Below are 17,497 nucleotides of genomic sequence, written 5' to 3'. Positions count from 1 at the left end.
CTTGAAAGAGGACAGAATGAAAGCTCCAGCATCACTGCAACAAGTTTCAGGTACTGATGAGATTTTGCAAAGACGACTGGTAGCTAAGTGGAAATACTTGAAGGATTTAAGAGTTGAGTGAGGCCCACAGGTAAGGTTCTGAAGCCCTTGCACAAGATTTGCTGTGGGTGTCCCTGTGGGATGTCCTGATGACAGAGAGTCACCCAAGCTCCTTAAGGAAGGTCCTGATGTCCAGGGTGTGTTATTCCATTGGCAACAAGAAAAGAGACTCTGTGAATGAGTCAGGGCTACAGATGCTAAGGCACAGCGGGCTCATCTGTGAATATGCCCTCCTAACCCTACAGGACTCTCTGTGCTTCACACAGCTGTTTGCTCACAGATGCACGCCCTAACACATGGGTCAGAAAAACAAACATCTCCAATGCATTCGGAGTCAAAAAGACCTGAAGAGACCATTCCTCAAATGCCTGCAGAATTGTCCTCAGTGACAGCCCCTAGTCCCCTCTCTTTGCCTTAGATCACCCACAGATTACACATGGATTATGTGGCTCCTTCCTCTTTGCCATACATTCACAGTTGCCTTAGCGTCTTTGGTCTCTTTAGGTCTCCGTGTCCTTGGAAATCAGCCTGTGCTTTGTCTCCCCTCATACTGTGCCACTCTGCATGCCAGCAGCTGTGAGTGATGAGGCCCAAGGCAAGCCTCATGCATCAAGAGGCATGGGGTCACTGCTGTGCCTCCTTCTTGTGAAATAAGTGACAGCCTTTGCCCAGATAGAGGACACTTCAGCACCAGTCAGAGGCACAGGACCAGCTTTGTCTGCCCCCTGGACTGAGGAGATGTCACCTCCACAGAACCTTCCCTTCATGGGCTTTCACAGCTCCCCCTCCCCTGAGTGTGCTCTTACCAAGAGTTTCCTCTTCCATACTCCAGTGACCATGTCCAGGGGCCAACAGTACCTCACAACCTAATAGGCAGCTCGTTCCTTGACTCAAAAGGATGTAATGATAGGAGAGAAGTTCCTGCTTAAGCAGAAGACTGAGAGAGGAAGAACTTTGATCTCCTAGGTCAAACATAGGACTTATTAGCCTGGGTTGCTCCAGACTGAATGGCAATAATGAAAACACTGACCCCTGTTGCCACAATCTGTGTGTCATCGCATGGGGACATGTGACCCTATTCCCCAGTGATGGCACATCTCCAAGAGAAAGACTGAAGCATCTTACTGCCTTTTCCCTGGAGAAAGACGGTCACATCTATACTAAAAATTTCCTTTTGCAACTGATCAGAGACCTCAAGATAATCTGGGGGATCCCACAGACAGTTATTCAATTAAAATGCTAATGGGCAAAGAATTTAAAACAGACTGGACTGCAGAGGAAACCAGAGAATGTTTTGGAAACTATTAGTATTCAAACATTTCAGAGACAGCTATTGGCACACAGATTGTGACACTGACTTGTATATTTTGATCTACCCTTTAAAGCTGGTTTTCTCCTTTGCATAAACATGACCCATTACAACCCTCACTCATGACTCTGTCTTAGGGGCTTAGTGTTCTGAATTTTCACTTTGTCATTACCATATCTGTGTGACTAAAACTTAGAAACTTGGTGGCCAAAAACAAATACTTTCATCCCATAGTCCTGGTTGCTCTAGATCAGAGACTTGAAGGTATTCTGGCATGAGAGGTATCACTATTTACAGCCAACATCTCTTCAACTACACATGCCATTTATGAAAGCTGTGCAGTCTAACAGTAGTAACTATAGTGTGATTACCAAATTGTGTGCACAGATTGAAACCTAAGAGTAACATTCTAGCTTGAGTCTAGCTTGCTGTGTGGAACTGGAGCATTTGTCTTAGTCATTTTTTTATTGCCAGTGGAAAATACTCAATGCCCATAACTCAAAAGAAGAGTGGTTTCAGAAGTTTCAGTTCATACTTGGTAGTCTCAGATGCAGAAAACCATGGTGGAAAGGCCTGCTGTAAAGGAAAGTTCCCTCAGTATCTCCTCTATAAGAGTAGTTAGTCTAAGTTTTTTTTTTTTTTTTTTTTTTTTTTTTTTTTTTTTTTTTTTTTTTTTTTTTGTACCGGGGATCTAATTCACAACGAGTGCTTGCAAAGCCGGCACTTATGCCGCTGAGCTAAATCTCTGGCCTAGTCCAGTATTCTTAATCTCAATCTCTTATAATGTCCTGGGCCATAGGCAAATGTCAACTAATGTTCTACTTTAATACAACGCAGGAAATCTTGATTGCAAATGTCAGTAGAAGGCTTTTTACCAACTGAAACCTTCTGAGCCAAGCCCTCTCTCTCTGCATATCTATCAGTATTTTGGTCTTCTGAGCTCAAGGCAGTACTGAGCATCAACCATTACTCACAGCATATGAGGGCTTGTCTAGCTTGTTTCCTCAAACTTTTCCAAACTCCTTTTGCAAACAAGTTCCAAAGGTTGCTAAACCATATGGCCAGATGTCTGTCATAGCAATAACCCCACTCCTCTAGTACCAAAATCTGTCTTTGCCACTGTCTGGATGACAGGACACATTATCTAATACCCACAACCTAAAGGAAGAGAAGCATATTTTGGCTCATAGTTTTAGAAGATTCAGTCCATGGTTGGCAGGCTCACATGTGGAAATAGTGTGGTGCAAGGGCATGTCAGAGACAGATGACGCTCACATCATGATGGTCAGGAAGCAGTGAAACAATATAGAGAGGAAGATACACCCTTCCATGTCAGGCCCTCAGCAACTCCTCTCTTCTGACCAGGCCCCATCCATTAACAGTAAACTCAACCGGGAGCTCACCAGTGGATCAGACCAGTAATGAGTACAGTGCCTCCTGACCAATCTCTTTCAAAACAGTTGAGGCTTTGGGGGTTACTTTTGATTTGACCCACAATAGCACTGTCCAGGGGACCCGTGGAAATGCTATTGGATCTGTGAACTCCTGATGCCATGGGGGGATTTTGTGCATGCCAGTGAAAAGCACTAAGGCTAAGAGAATTGTCCTTCCCATGGAGAAAAGAAATATAAAACAGTTTCCATTCCTGGTAATTTCTGCTCTCTTTCATGGCATCTTACACACTCTGTAGTCAGCCCCGAACCAAGACTAGCAGCGATATGGAAGCCAGTCTTAGGATCCTAGGAAGAACTGTGTTTCCATCATCCTGAGGACTGTTGTGTAATATCATGACTTCTCTGGGGCTCAGCTAATCAGGTTGTAGACTCAGACAACCAATGTGAGATACAGAGACCAAGAACTTCGATTCTCATTCCTTATCATCTCTTTAATTAACTTTCAGAGAAAGTGCAGCACTGGAAGAGGTAAAATAACCTATCATAATTTGGCCTTTTGGGGGACAATTATCTAACTTATCCAGCTAATAAATTCCAATGTTCCTGGGTACTAAGTGCAATGGAGGAGCAGGCATTTGTTAAAATGACTGAGAGATGCACTAGAGGGAAGACGATAGGAGACCAGTACATACACATCTCTCTATTCTGGTCCCCGCTCTGTGTTGCCTTGGGCAAGTCCTGTCACCAATCCTGGGTCCAAAACATTGGCAGCACAATGGTCACTTGCCTGGAACCTTGGCACCGTGTCAGGTTTAAACAATTACTGTCCCAGCCTGTTGGGCATGAATCCTGGGAAGGTGTCTCTGGGAGTGGGTTTAGCAGGCAGTGCAGGGTCACCTGTGGCATCTCGGGGTATTTTCAGTGGTGTTGGCTTCAATCTCTTTCTGTTAGTGCCCAAATCTGGACACTTAGAAGAGATCTGGCATTAGTGAGGCTTCCTTTCCTTTACTCTTTCCTTAGCGTTAGACCTGTCAACATTAAATGGTTTTAGACAGCAGTTGGTTTCTGTCACTAAAGTAGTTTCATTTTAACTATGTCCTAGAGTAAGGCAGAGAAGTTTCCATGCCAGTGGGGTTGGGATTCATTACCCAGATGTGTAATACCATGGCCATGAAAATGACACTTCTTGTCTTATTGTTTAACCTCTCAGAGCACTGCCATTTCTCTGGCAGAGAGATGTTGAAGAGATGATAAGGAGTGGGAGGCAAAGTTCACTCTGTCCATGTTTCACTCTGGTTCTTTTCTCACAGATCCTGATTGGTTGACGCCCAAGGGAGTCATGATATACACAAGATGAGCCTGGAATCTTGAACCATCATCTTTGGTAGGATCCTAAATGTGGACATACCACCCCATTTCTTTTAGTTCTGAGCCAAATAAAGTGAGTGAAAGTTGCTATGAGAAGCAGAAGAAATTACTCAGCATTGATAACCATATTATGACTCTTTGCTTGATAGGATCATCAATCTCTGTATGTAGCTCTGGCAATGACTCTGTAGTTACTGCTGTTAGACTATGTAGTTCTCATAAATTGTTTAGTTGCAGAAAATTTGAATGTGAACAATCATAGCTCATGTCATACCCTATTCTGAGTCTCTGATATAGAACAGTTATATTGTTATCATTTAAGTGTGAGCCAACTGAAAATTGTGTAGATGTAAGATTTGGTTTGTTGCAGGCTGTCAGATGGTCAAAGGGGGTTAAAGGAATGTGTATTTTTTTCAAATTTTGGGAAATCTAGCCTAGTGTTTCACACATACTGAGCAAATACACTACCATTGAGCTATACCAATTACGTTTTCATAGTGCTTTTCTCCTGAGGAGCTGAAATGACTCTTACAAGGCTAAATAACTTGCCCCCACGCTGGTGACCTTACTTAGTCGCATATAACAATTGAGTAAATTGAGACATGGATGCCTATCTTCTTTTGTAAATTCAGTGATTACTCAGGCATCTGTGCTTTCTTCAATCCCACATAGAACCATGGAAGTGCAACTGACTCCTGTGTTTGGTTTCTGAAATGAATTGGAGATGGTTGATGAGTCACTGGTATCAGTGTTATTAATATTTCATTGACAACATCTAGGGGAAAATGGTCTTTCTCTTCTTAAAGTGTTGCTTTCCTAACATATCAAAGAAATCTTTAGATCACAGAACAAGTATTTTGCTTAACATAAGGAAAATGCTTTAAATATTGCACACTTGTTTAATAACAATGGAGTGTAATTGAAATACTCTGCTTATATTGTTCACAAATACTATAAAACATCTATCAATATCATTTAAAAACATGGCTTAAATACACATGAGATATTTTATGAACTTTCTTTTGAACACTACACTACTATTTTAAAATACTATCTTCTGTAAAGGAGGATGGACTCTGAAATGGTGTCCAATCCAGTCTAAATTAATCTATGAATTTAGTGCTCTGGTGTCGGGGTCGCTCCCGGCCGGCAGGAAAGACACACGACAAAGTCTGGCGGTGTGCAACCTTGCCTTTATTTGTCTCCGCGTGGGCCCCGCGAGGCCTCCTCTCTGCCACCAGCCTTTTCTCGCCGGTGGACTTTCTCTATCTCTCTCTGTGCTTCCTCTCGTGGCGGGAGAGGCATTCACTTTTATAGGGCAACAGTAGCCAATCAGTTCAAAGCGCGCGATGCGGGCTGACTGGCTAACATCAGCTGTTGCTAGGCAGACTATCTTACAGAGCAGGTTGTTTAAGTCGCCAGCGCAATCAGGGGGCAGGAAGCAGGCGCCAACTTGACTCACTCGATGGGAGGGGCAATCTAGCTCAGGCTCCACTCCCACCCACAGGCCCTACGTCCGCCAAGTAAGGCGACCGGTGTCGGCCGCAGCTCCCAACACTCTTGATTGTGATGTTTACTGTTAGCTGCTCACTTTGGTAATATTGAAATTAATGAAAATCAAAACTTCAGCTTATGATCCCATGTCACCTACACAGAGCTGTCATGCTATAAGCCATGCAAATTGGGCAGTGAAACTCTAGCTTTTTGTGGGCCCCAGGTTGCCTTCAAATAACATCCTACAAATGGGGAGTTCTAGAACCACATTTGCTTTCCAGTGATGGCACTGTTCTGTTTCTCAGTATAGGGAGGCTGCAAGAAAATGGAGACTTACCCTTTGTGATATCCTTTCGAAATACAACTTTACTTATTCATGGGGCTGGTGGTTTCTTCCAAATGCTCCTGAAGTCATCATCACACCTTCACTCAGCTCTGGAATATAGCAGTGTCTGTGAAAATGAGGAACAAGAAGAATTGAAATGGTGAAATGTCCTTAAACATCTATAATCTGGTTTCAAATTGGATACGTTGAGTGTGGGGGAGGTGGAGGAATGGCTCTTGGAAAGAAGTTTGGGATCCTTTTACACTAGGGAAGAAATACTGTAAGTAGTCACAAAACACTTATTTATTTATTTATTTATTTATTTTTCTTGGGGTAGGGTCTCACTTTGTAGTTCAGGCTTGTCTTGAACTTACTAGGTACGACAGGCTGGTCTTGAACTTGTGGCAATCCTCCTGCCTCAGCTTCTCAAGTGCTGAGATGACAGGCATACATTTCCACTTCTGGCCACATTTTGACATATTTGAAGAACTAACATGGAAAGTCATGGTAGATGCTTGTAAGTAGTCTTGTATGTGTAAAGTTGAGTACCAGGTTTGAAGGAGCAGAATGAAAATATAGAAGTCCATGTCAGAATCTTTTTGCCATTGTCTGTCCCTTGAATATATTAATATCCACAGTTTCCAAAGCACTCATGATAAACTGGAAGTTATTTTACCCTCTACAGGCAAGGATATCTTAAATATTTTGTCAATTAGCATTTTAATGGAAAACTGGTCTGAGGAATCCCCTTCAGATTGCGTTGATTATAGTATTCAGCTACTTAAGAAACTTTTGTCGTGTAGACACCATCATCCTTCCCCAGGAATATAAACATAAGATTTTTGTGATATAGTGGCCTGGAGAGGTGTCATGATAGGTGTTTGGACCTGAGTGTCTTCCTGGTGGAGAACTTGCCTGTAGGGGTCAGCAATTCTGTTACAGCCATTTAACCTAGAGAAGCCCAAGCTGACATCTTGCATTCTGCTTGGGAGTCCAAAGCACCTCCTCTCCTTGTCTTCTGTAGCAGCTGTGAGGTACTGTCATCCGCTATGCAAGGTAACTGTAACTGCGTGGAACACAAATACACTGGGTGAGATTTGGGGAGACGGAGGTCATGCTTCTCCTAGATCTTTCCAAAGTAGAATCAGCAAGAATGAACAAACCAATGGGCACTTTGTGCATTTCCCACAATAACAACTGGTTTTAGATCCCGGCAGTCTTCAAGGGTGTGAGGAATTGCTTCCATTTGGGGTTTGCTTATTATGGGCCAGGCTGTATATTCCTCCCTTGCACACACTGCCCTTGAAGTAAAGGTAAATGGAGAGGAATTATTTCTGACACTGTTTACACTGGGGCTAAGAGGTTGTGGTCTTGGTGCACATGCTTGTGAATGTATGTATACACATGATTCCCCTGACTGTATGTGGATGGTCAGAGCTCCCTTATTCCAGTAAAGCATAAGACTGGCTGATCACTCCCACTCATGGGTCTCTCCAAACCCTCAAATGCTGTTTGCCCTTATGCTTCTTCCTTTTTCCTAAAGGTGGCACCAGCTTGGAGAGAGCTAGTGCAAGTGCAGCTGTCAGTAAGAAAGAATGATGACCGAGGCCCCCTACTTTGCAGTGATTCTTCTATGACTAATTTATGATCTAGGTCCCCAACTTAGGTCAAATCTTGCAAGTGTTTGAGGATCAGGTCTTAAGATGGGTGAGGAGCTTCTCATGACTTTCAGTGTTGGTCCTCAAGGCCCCGTATGTAATGGCAATGATCAGGCCTGAGGTCACATGGAGGGTAGATTCATGGAGGGGAGTACCCGTGAATGTTCCAAGAATGGAGTGTTCTAACTGCACAGGGATCGACTCATGCCATACACATGCTCTTCTAATGCATTATTTATGAACAATGGTAGTCAACCCAATATACAAAAGTGCTTTGTAAGCACATTATAAGTGCCATACAGATTCTGCTGGATCTGGGAAAAACAAATGATGATTCAAGAAATACTGTGAATTCTTCCAGGGAATGTTTCTGGAGACCTTCCAATGAAAGATACTATTTCAAGGTACCTTAATTCCCATCTACGGCATGCTATATCCTGAGGGATATTATCTCTAAACAAAACAAGCTACAAATCAACCCAGTGGAAAATTAGTGCACATTAGACAGGAGAGAGCAAAATATATGAGTCTTCTTGCAGGTACAATTGAGCAAGTTTAATATAAATTGGATGCAAACACTTGCATGAGCAAAGACGAATTACTCAAGAAATATGCAATGTTTTCTTGTAGACTTGGAGATATTGGAGAGTTTTGATGTCTATCATTTCAGAATCTCCAATGACATTGTTTCAAGTTGGGGCCATGGACTAGCTATCAAAGAAGCAACCTATTAAACAGATTTTCCAATTGGGCTTTCATAAGATATTCCCTATAGAATGTGGGAATATGGTGACCCTGTACGTGTGTGTTTAATTCATTTTGACTCTTGCCTAGTGGTTTGAGTTGTAATTTATTGAACAAGGTATGTGGTGTGTTCTAGGATCCTTAAGAGCTGTATCCCATGGGCTTCCAGAATGTTGACAAGAAAGTCCTTTAGTCATTAATGACCCAGAATTATGTTTTAAATAAAGACATGGTAAATATTTCAACACTGTGAAGATGCTGTTCTTGTTCCATAATGTTCATAGTACTGCCATGGTGTTTTGAGTTTAAAAATGAGGATACAGCAGATACTCAATGTTGAGCAAGTATTGGCCCAGCACCATACTGTATGCTTGGCTTCTGGGGACCTGGTTAAGTCCTTTACAAAGAATTGTTAGGTAGATATTGTGGATGTGTGTCAGTTTAGATCTTGGCATTGGGCACTTTCATGAAATTTGTTATTGGAGACCATATTCCTGTTAGCCTTTACTGGAAATATAACAAGAAGATCGTTTTTAAAATTATGACAGTGGGTAAAGGTCATTAGGTGCCTTTGAGAGAGCTGTTTTGTCACTTTAAAATATGAGTACAAAGTTCATACAATTTATTTCCTTAAGTTTCAAATTGGTCTACAAAAATCTTGTGATTTCAACATGTAAATGGGTAGCTGGAGGACATGGTGGGCTTTAGGGCGGTACACTCAACACCTTGTAGGGCCTTTAGTACCACTGACTTTGGTCTGCCTTTTGGTGTAACATGTGATGTTAACCTTTGTTTCAGCCAAGTGTCATCAAGTTGGACTGCATAAGAATCAAGGGAAGGATACAGAAAAAAGATGCAGAAAATTGACAAAGATAAGTGAAATAAAATAGGCTTATTTTACTTGGCTAAGTGTTGTCTTCCAATACAAAATTTATAAAGCAGATTATGAGCATGTAAAGGAGTTCTTGAACAAAGTAAAGGTGGCAACTTTAAAGACACTGGTTTATTCATGAACTTTTCTGAGTGGATAAGTGCAAATCTGTGTTTCTCACAGGTGTACAGAAAGGAATCTGATTTTCATAAGTCTATACATTGCATAAAATTTAGAAGTGAGTTAACAATATACCTACCTTGGTGACACTTGACAAGCACTATAATTTATTTGATAGTGAAATGCTAACTTGAAGATTGTAAAACACAGCAAAAGCCATTCTCTGTGAGAATAGTATAACTTTCTAATGAAGACATGAATTCAAACAGGTACCCTTTTGAAACACTTTTAGCATTTTCCTGACTTAAATAAATGGGAGACATGATATACAGATTAGAGGATATTGGTATTTAAAGAAGAATGTATATAAAACTAGCAGCTGAGGTTTAGAGTGAGGTATAGCATGCATTTGCAGAAAATAATCTAATTTGGCTTCTAATTTATCAGTTGCATCTATAGAAAGGAGGTTTTATTGTGTCTAAATTTCCCTTTCTGGGCAACCAGAAATTCTTTATTACACCCACCTGCTTTATTTTCTTCATAGCATTCACAAAGCATATGTTTTGCTTTTTACTTGTTTTTTCTTTTTTCTTTTTATTTTACCTGTCTAGTTTTCTACCCCAAAACAAGATGTAAACTCTGAGATGGTAGGATGTTGTTTTTTGGTTATTATTATTTTCTGTTTTGTGTCTTTGGCTCTGTTTTTGTTTTGATTATTTTCAGAACAGAGTTTACCTATGCAGTTCAGACTGCACTTGAACTCACTTTACAGCCCAGACTGGCCTTGAATTCATGGCAATCCTTCTGCTTCAGCCACCAGAGTGCTGAGAGTATAGGCCTGTGCCACCATGACTGGCTAGATAATCAGCTATTAACACTTAACAGATATTTATTAAACATTTGTTGAGTGAACGACAGTCCCTAACATATCAATTCAACATGTCATTGTGGTCAAAATGGTCAAGAAAATCATGAGCACAACACATGTGAATTGTGTGTAACGATCACATACAAAATTGTGTTATTCCAATTTGTATATAAGATCCAAACTTTTTAAACCTGTCTAGAAAGTGTGTTTTAAATGGAGAAAATCTAAACTTGAGGAATGGGTACCCAGGATGTTTGAGTATCCAGGGTGCTTGAGGATGAAGATATTCATGAATAGACTATAAAGAATAGCATTCTTTAATCTGAGAAGATGAAAGCTGATGATTAAATATTATGAGAAAAACAATATAGCAAATTTGAAGCTGTTCACTAAATCTTCCTTTTTTATTTAAAGGAAAAAAAAAGACAAAAAAGTATAAGGGTACAAGTAATACAGAATTACAAAAAAAACGATAACAAATCACTAGTTAATAGATTACATATTGTCTTCTGAAAAATAGTTGTTCAAGTTACAGGATTAAAGCATACAAAGTGGACATTCAAACAGTGAGACTGAAAATAGTTGTGTTCAATGATCCAACAAAACTCAGTAATATGGTCATCTATCTTAACACACCTAAACATACTTGCAGTTGTATACTTTAGAACACTTTTTTTTCTATTTTACAACAAAATTTACACATTTTGGGTTTTATTACTCCCGTAGTTCTTATTACTTTTTTGGAAGAGAATAAAACCAAATACAATGAAACAAAGCAGTCAGCCAAAACAAAGGATAGACATAGCACATGATGTAAAAGCAAAATAAAAGGTTATCAACAATGGTTACCATAATGCCTCTTGCTTCCTTAAAAAGAATTGCCTATATCATTAGGTATAATAAAATTGAACAAAACAGTACAGAACAAGACTAATACAACCTAAACATTGGAAACATTACAGGACTTCAAAAGAAGATAATAGTCAACCCAGAACGGACATCATAGTGAGTCTTACTGCCTTCAAAGTAGTTGTCTATACTTTCAAACTTGATACTATCAAACAGAATGGAACAGAGTAAAATCAGTCAAAATAAGATAGTGGGAGCAATACAGGGCTTCAAATCAAATTAATAGGGAATCAAAAAAGTTACTATAATATATCCTGTTATTTTTTTATTTTTCCCTTAATTAAAAAAATAATAAAATAAATAAATAATTTTTTATGAATAAGGGGGAGATTGAGATAAAAGAGGACATAACAACATAATAATACAGGTCAAAGCATGACAATTTCAGCAACCTAGTGCTTTACCACAAGATAACCCGACTTAATAGTAGGTACCACAGTGCCTCTTTCCTTGAAATATTTGAATAAAACTTCATATACTATAGCATCAAACACATCAAGACAGTGTGAAACCATTCAAGTGGATGAAAGTATTACAGGATATTTAGAACCAGCTAACAGAAAACAAACAATGGTTTCCATATTATCTCTTTGACTATAAAACTTTTTGTTTATAGTATCACATATAATAAAATCCAGTAAGATACAACATGATAAAAGCAATGGAGACAGAAGAGCAACAGTTTGGTGGGACTTCCAAACAAGATGGTATTAAATCAGCACTAGCTATTATGATGTCTTATTTTCTTCAAAATAGCTGTTCATTTCATCACAGGCAATAATATTAAACAGCCCAGAATAAAGCCATTCCAATTAATGAGTGAAAACTTTATAAGGCTTCAAAGCCACATAATGGGGAATCATGATTACCACATACCTTTATATATTTAAATCATTTATTACAATAGGGAAACAATTTGATATTCACAAATGTGATTTTGATTTCACTTATGAGTATGGTCTCAAGCTGTGTCCATTTATTTATAAATATCTCAATGTGATCCTTCTTTATAGCTGGGTAGTACTCCAATGTATAAAAATACCACAACTTTTTTATCCATTCCTCAGTTGATGGACACTTGGGTTGTTTCCAAGATCTGGCTATTACAAATTGTGATGCTACAAACATAGATGCACATATATCACGGTTGTATGATGCTTTCAGTTCTTCTGGGAATATGCCTAGAAGTAGAATAGCTGGAACAAATGGGACTTCCAATCCCAGATTTTTGAGAAATCTCCAGACAGACCTCCACAATGGTTGCAACAGTCTACACTCCCACCAACAGTGAAGGAGAGTTGCTTTTTCCCCACAGCCTCTCCAGCATTTGTTGTTGATGTTTTTTTTGGTCCTGGACATTCTTTCAGGAGTGAGATGGAATCTCAGTGTGGTTTTAATTTGCATTTCTCTAATGACTAATGATGATGAACATTTTTTCATGTATTTATTTGCCATTTGTATTTCTTCATCTGAGAAGTGTGTATTCATCTTAGATGCACATTTTTGGACTGGATCTTTGAATTTTGGGGGTCTTATTTTTTAAAATTCTTTATATGTTTTAGACAGAAATCCTTTGTCTGATTTTTTCCCAGTTTGTGGGTTTTCTTTTCACTATGCTGGAGATTTCTTTTGACATGCCGAAACTATTTAATAAGAGGTGGTCCCAGTTATTGATTCTGGGAAGTATTTCCCATGTGGTTTGAGTCCTATTCATGAATTCTCTACCGAACCCTATGTCTTCAAGATTTCTACCCAACTTGTCTTCCAATAGATTTAGTGTTTCTGTCTTAATATTCAGATCTTTGATCCATTTAGATTTTAATTTAGTACATGGTAATAGGCACGGGTCTAGTTTTTGTTTTCGGCAAATGGAGAGCCAGTTTTTCCAGCACCATTTATTAAAGAAACTGTCGTTCTTCCAGTGAACCTGCTTTGCTCCTTTATCAAAAATAAGGTGGTTGAGTGTGTTTGTAGTTGTGGTTGTATCTTCTAATCTATTCCATTGATCTTTGGCTCTGTTTTGATTCCAGTACCATGTTGATTTTATTACGCTTGCTTTGTAGTATAACTTCAAGTCAGGGATTATGATGCCTCCAGTCTTGCCTTTGTTGCTTAGAATTGTCTTTGCTATTCTAGGTCTCTTCTCACTCCAGATGAATTTTAGGAGAGATTTCTCAAGACCTATGAGGTATGTTGATGCTATTTTTATTGGGATTGCATTAAATCTGTATAAGAGTTTTGGGAGAATGGCCATTTTCACGATATTTATTCTTCCTATCCATGAACAAGGGATGTCTTTCCATTTTCTGAGATCATCTTCAATTTTTTTCAGTGTATCATAATTTTCCCCGTATAGGTCTTTCACTTATTTCATACGAGTAATTCCTAAATACTTCATTTTTTGGTTGCTAGTGTGAAGGGTGTGGCTTTTTATATTTCTTTCTCTGTGATTTTGTTGTTGGTGTATGGGAATGCTATTGATTTTTGAGTATTGATTTTGTATCCAGCTACATTACTGAATTTCTTTATTATATCCAAGAGTCTTTCAACGGAGCGTAGGGGGTCTTCTATGTAGAGTATCATGTCATCTGCAAACAATGATAATTTAACTTCTTCTTTTCCTATCTTTACCCCATTTATTTTTCTCTCTTGTCAAATTGCTCTGGCTAGTATTTCCAGTACTATATTAAATAGGAGTGGTAATAAGGGAGATCCTTGTCTTGTGCCTGATTTTAAAGTAAAGGCCTTCAATTTTTGGCCACTTAGTATGATACTGGCTGTTGGTTTATCATAGATGGCCTTTATTATATTGAGGTAAAGACCATCTATTCCAGTTTTCTGCATGGTTCTTGCCATAAATGAATGGTGTACCCTATCAAAAGCTTTTTCTGCATCTATAAAAATGATCATGTGATTCTTACTTTTGGCTCTATTGATATGGTGGGTTACATTTATTGATTTACATATGTTGAACCATCCCTGCATGCCTGGGATGAATCCCACTTGGTCATGGTGTATGATCTTCTTGATGATTTGCTGCATCCTATTTGCCAATATTTTATTGAAGATTTTTGCATCTATGTTCATTAGGCAGAGTGGTTTGTAGTTCTCTTTTTCAGTTGAGTACTTCTCAGGTTTTGGTACTAGAGTAATATTTGCTTCTAGGAATGATTTAGGAAGTATTGCTTCTCTTTCAGTTTCACTGAAGAGTTGAGGAGTGCTGGCATTAGGTCTTCTTTACATTTCTTGTAGCATTCTGCAGTGAATCCGTCTGGGCCTGGGCTCTTCTTTATAGGTAAGGATTTAATTATGTTTTCAATTTCATTAATAGAAATTGGGTTATTCAGCAGTTTTACATCTTCATGACCTAGCTTTGGTACTTCATATGCTTCTAGGAATCTGTATATTTCTTCTGTGTTATCAAACCTTTGAGAGTAGAGGTTTTCAAAATAGGTGTGGATGATCTTCTGAATTTCTATAGGGTCTGTATTGATTTCACCTTTTTCATTTCTTATTGCATGAATTTGAGCTTTTTTCCATTTTTAAAATAAGGTTGGCTAAGGGCTTGTCAATTTTATTCATTCTTTCAAAGAACCAACTCTTTGATTCATTGATTTTTCTTTTGGATTGCTTTTTTAGTCTCTATTGCATTGATTTCTGATCTAATTTTTATAATTTCCTCTCTTCTTTTGACTTTGGGATTGACTTGCTCTTCTTTTTCTAGATGTTTGAGGTGTAACACCAGGTTATTTATTTTTATTCTTTCTGTTTCCCTGATGTGGGAACTCAGTGCAATAATTTTCCTCTGAGGACAGCTTTCATTGCATCCCACAGATTCCAGTAAGTTGTATTTGTGTTTTCATTTGTTTGTAGGTATTGTTTAATTTCTACTTTAATTTCCTCTGTGACCCACTGATTACTCAAGAGTGTGTTACTCAGTTTCCATGTGTTTGTAGGATTTTTGCAGTATCTTTTATCATTAATTTCTAATTTCATAGCGCTATGATCTGATAGCATGCAAGGGATAATTTAAACCCTTTTGCATTTATTTAAATATGTTCTGTGAGATAATATATGGTCTATTTTAGAGCATGACCCATGTACTGCTGAGAAGAATGTATATTCTGTTCTTGTTGGGTGGAATAGTCTGTATATGTCTATCAAGTCCATTTGTTCACAGGTACGATTCAGTTCTTTTATTTTATTTTATTTTATTTTGCTGGTTTTGTGTCTGGTTGATCTGTCCATTGGTGTCAATGGTGTCTTAAGATCTTCTGTTATAATTGTATTACCGCTAATATGGTTTTACATTTACATTAATACTTGTTTAAAATAACTGGGTTCTCTGGATTTTGGTGCATATATATTTAAGATAGCTATCCCTTCCTTTTGAAGTTTTCTCCTAACCAGTATGTAGTGACCTTCTTTATCCCTTCTGATCATTACTGGTTTGAAGTTCACATTGTCTGCAAACAGAATAGCTATCCCCACTTTTCTTTGTGTTCCTGTTGCATGAAGTATTGTTTTCTATCCTTTGACTTTCAATCTGAGTATCCTTTTGGGTTAGATGGGTTTCCTGTAGACAGAATATGGTTGGACTTTTTGTTTCTTGATCCATTCTGCCAGTCTGTTTCTTTTAATTGGTGCATTGAGACCATTTACATTAATGGTTATAACTGTTATATGTTGGTTTATTGTTAACATATTATCTTTCTGCTGTTGCATCTTTATCTTTCTGTTCTAATTATTTGCTTTGCTTAGTGGTTTTTTCCTTAGTGTATGTAAACAGTTTTTCAATATTTTTCCAGGGTTGGCTTGGTGATAATAAAGTTCTTCAGCTATTCTTTAACATGGAAGTACCTTGTTTCACCATCAGTTTTGAAGGATAGTTTTGCAGGGTACATCAGTCTAGGTTGGAAATCATTTTCCTTTAGGATCTTGAATACTTCACTCTGTGCTCTTGTTGACTTTATTGTTTGTGCTGAGAAGTCTGCTGTGATTCTGATAGGTTTTACTTTATAAGTGATCTGTCTTTTCTCTGACAGCTTTTAATAATCTATTCTTGTGTTGGATTTCTGGAATGGTGATTATTATATGTCTGGGTGTATTTTTATTTTGGTTATGACTACTTGGAGTTATATATGTTTCTCTGAACCTGATGTTGGTTTCTGATCTCATGCTTGGGAAATTTTCAGCTATTAATTCTCTAAATATCCTTGTGACATCCTTTATGTTGTCCCCTTCTTTTTCATTAATCACAATCAATCTTATGTTGTTTTTCTTTGTGTCATCTTTCAGTTGTTGAATTGTTATTTCCTGATTCCTTGTTATTTTTAAAAGATCTTTCCTTTCCTGTTAACTAGCTGCAATCTTGTCTTCAAGATCTGAAATTCTATCTTCACTTTCATTGAGGCGGCTTTAACAGCTTGCAGTGGAGTTTTTGTTTTCCTGTATATCTCTGTGCATCTGCTTTATGCATTCTGCTTGTTTCTTATATTGCTCATCTAGGGATTCTATCTTTTTGTTTAGTTCCTCCAATTACTAACTGTGTTTTCTTTAGATAAGTTCAGCATCTCTTTCATTTCTTTTATCATTTCTTCTTTTACCTGGGAGATTATTTCTTGTTTGAATTCCTTTAAAGCTTCCTGGAGTTGCTTATTTATTTCAGTAGCTATTATGTCTGATATTTGAGGTATATAGCATATATTTTCTTCTATATACATCGCTCCTAAGGTTTCTTGGGATGGGCTGGATGTTTGAGATTGTAATTTGGTGTTTCGTTTTGTCATTTTCCTATATTCCTGTGTTTCAAGTATTTGAAGTGTTATTCGAAAGCTTTCTCAGTGTCTGTTGGAAATCCACTTCTATGCCCTCAGCTCCTGGGATTCTGGCACCCAGTTCCCCCAGGCCGCTGGGACTCTGGAACCAGTGGTGCTCGCCTCTCTGCTTAGAATTCCACAGTCCCAAACAAGCTGGGCTCCAGGGAAAGTGTGCATCCACCTGCTTCCTTAGAACTCCATATTTCTCCAAGCACAGCTGGAATTAGGTGGATGCAGGCACCTCAGACCCACCTAGCTATTCCAGTGCAGCCAGAAGGCTTGAGGGTCCCAAACAAGCTGGACTCAGGAGAAAATTTTCCTTTTCAATAGCTAGAAATTACTGCTTCATAATCTTACATTTCATGCATTGTGCATAAGTACTGTGCTAGATTCTGAAGGTACAAAGACAAATAAGATAAAAAGTAATAGGAAAAAACCTTGTACTACTTTCTGGGCAAGTTGTTTCTGTACTGAATACTAAAGTACAATTAAAAGTTAATGAGGAGAATAATGTTTGGA

This window comes from Cavia porcellus, unplaced genomic scaffold, assembly GCF_034190915.1.
Source record: "Cavia porcellus strain 051 isolate PalLab524CR breed Dunkin Hartley unplaced genomic scaffold, mCavPor4.1 scaffold_3, whole genome shotgun sequence".
Classification (NCBI taxonomy): Eukaryota; Metazoa; Chordata; class Mammalia; order Rodentia; family Caviidae; genus Cavia; species Cavia porcellus.
This window is presented reverse-complemented; position numbering follows the sequence as displayed.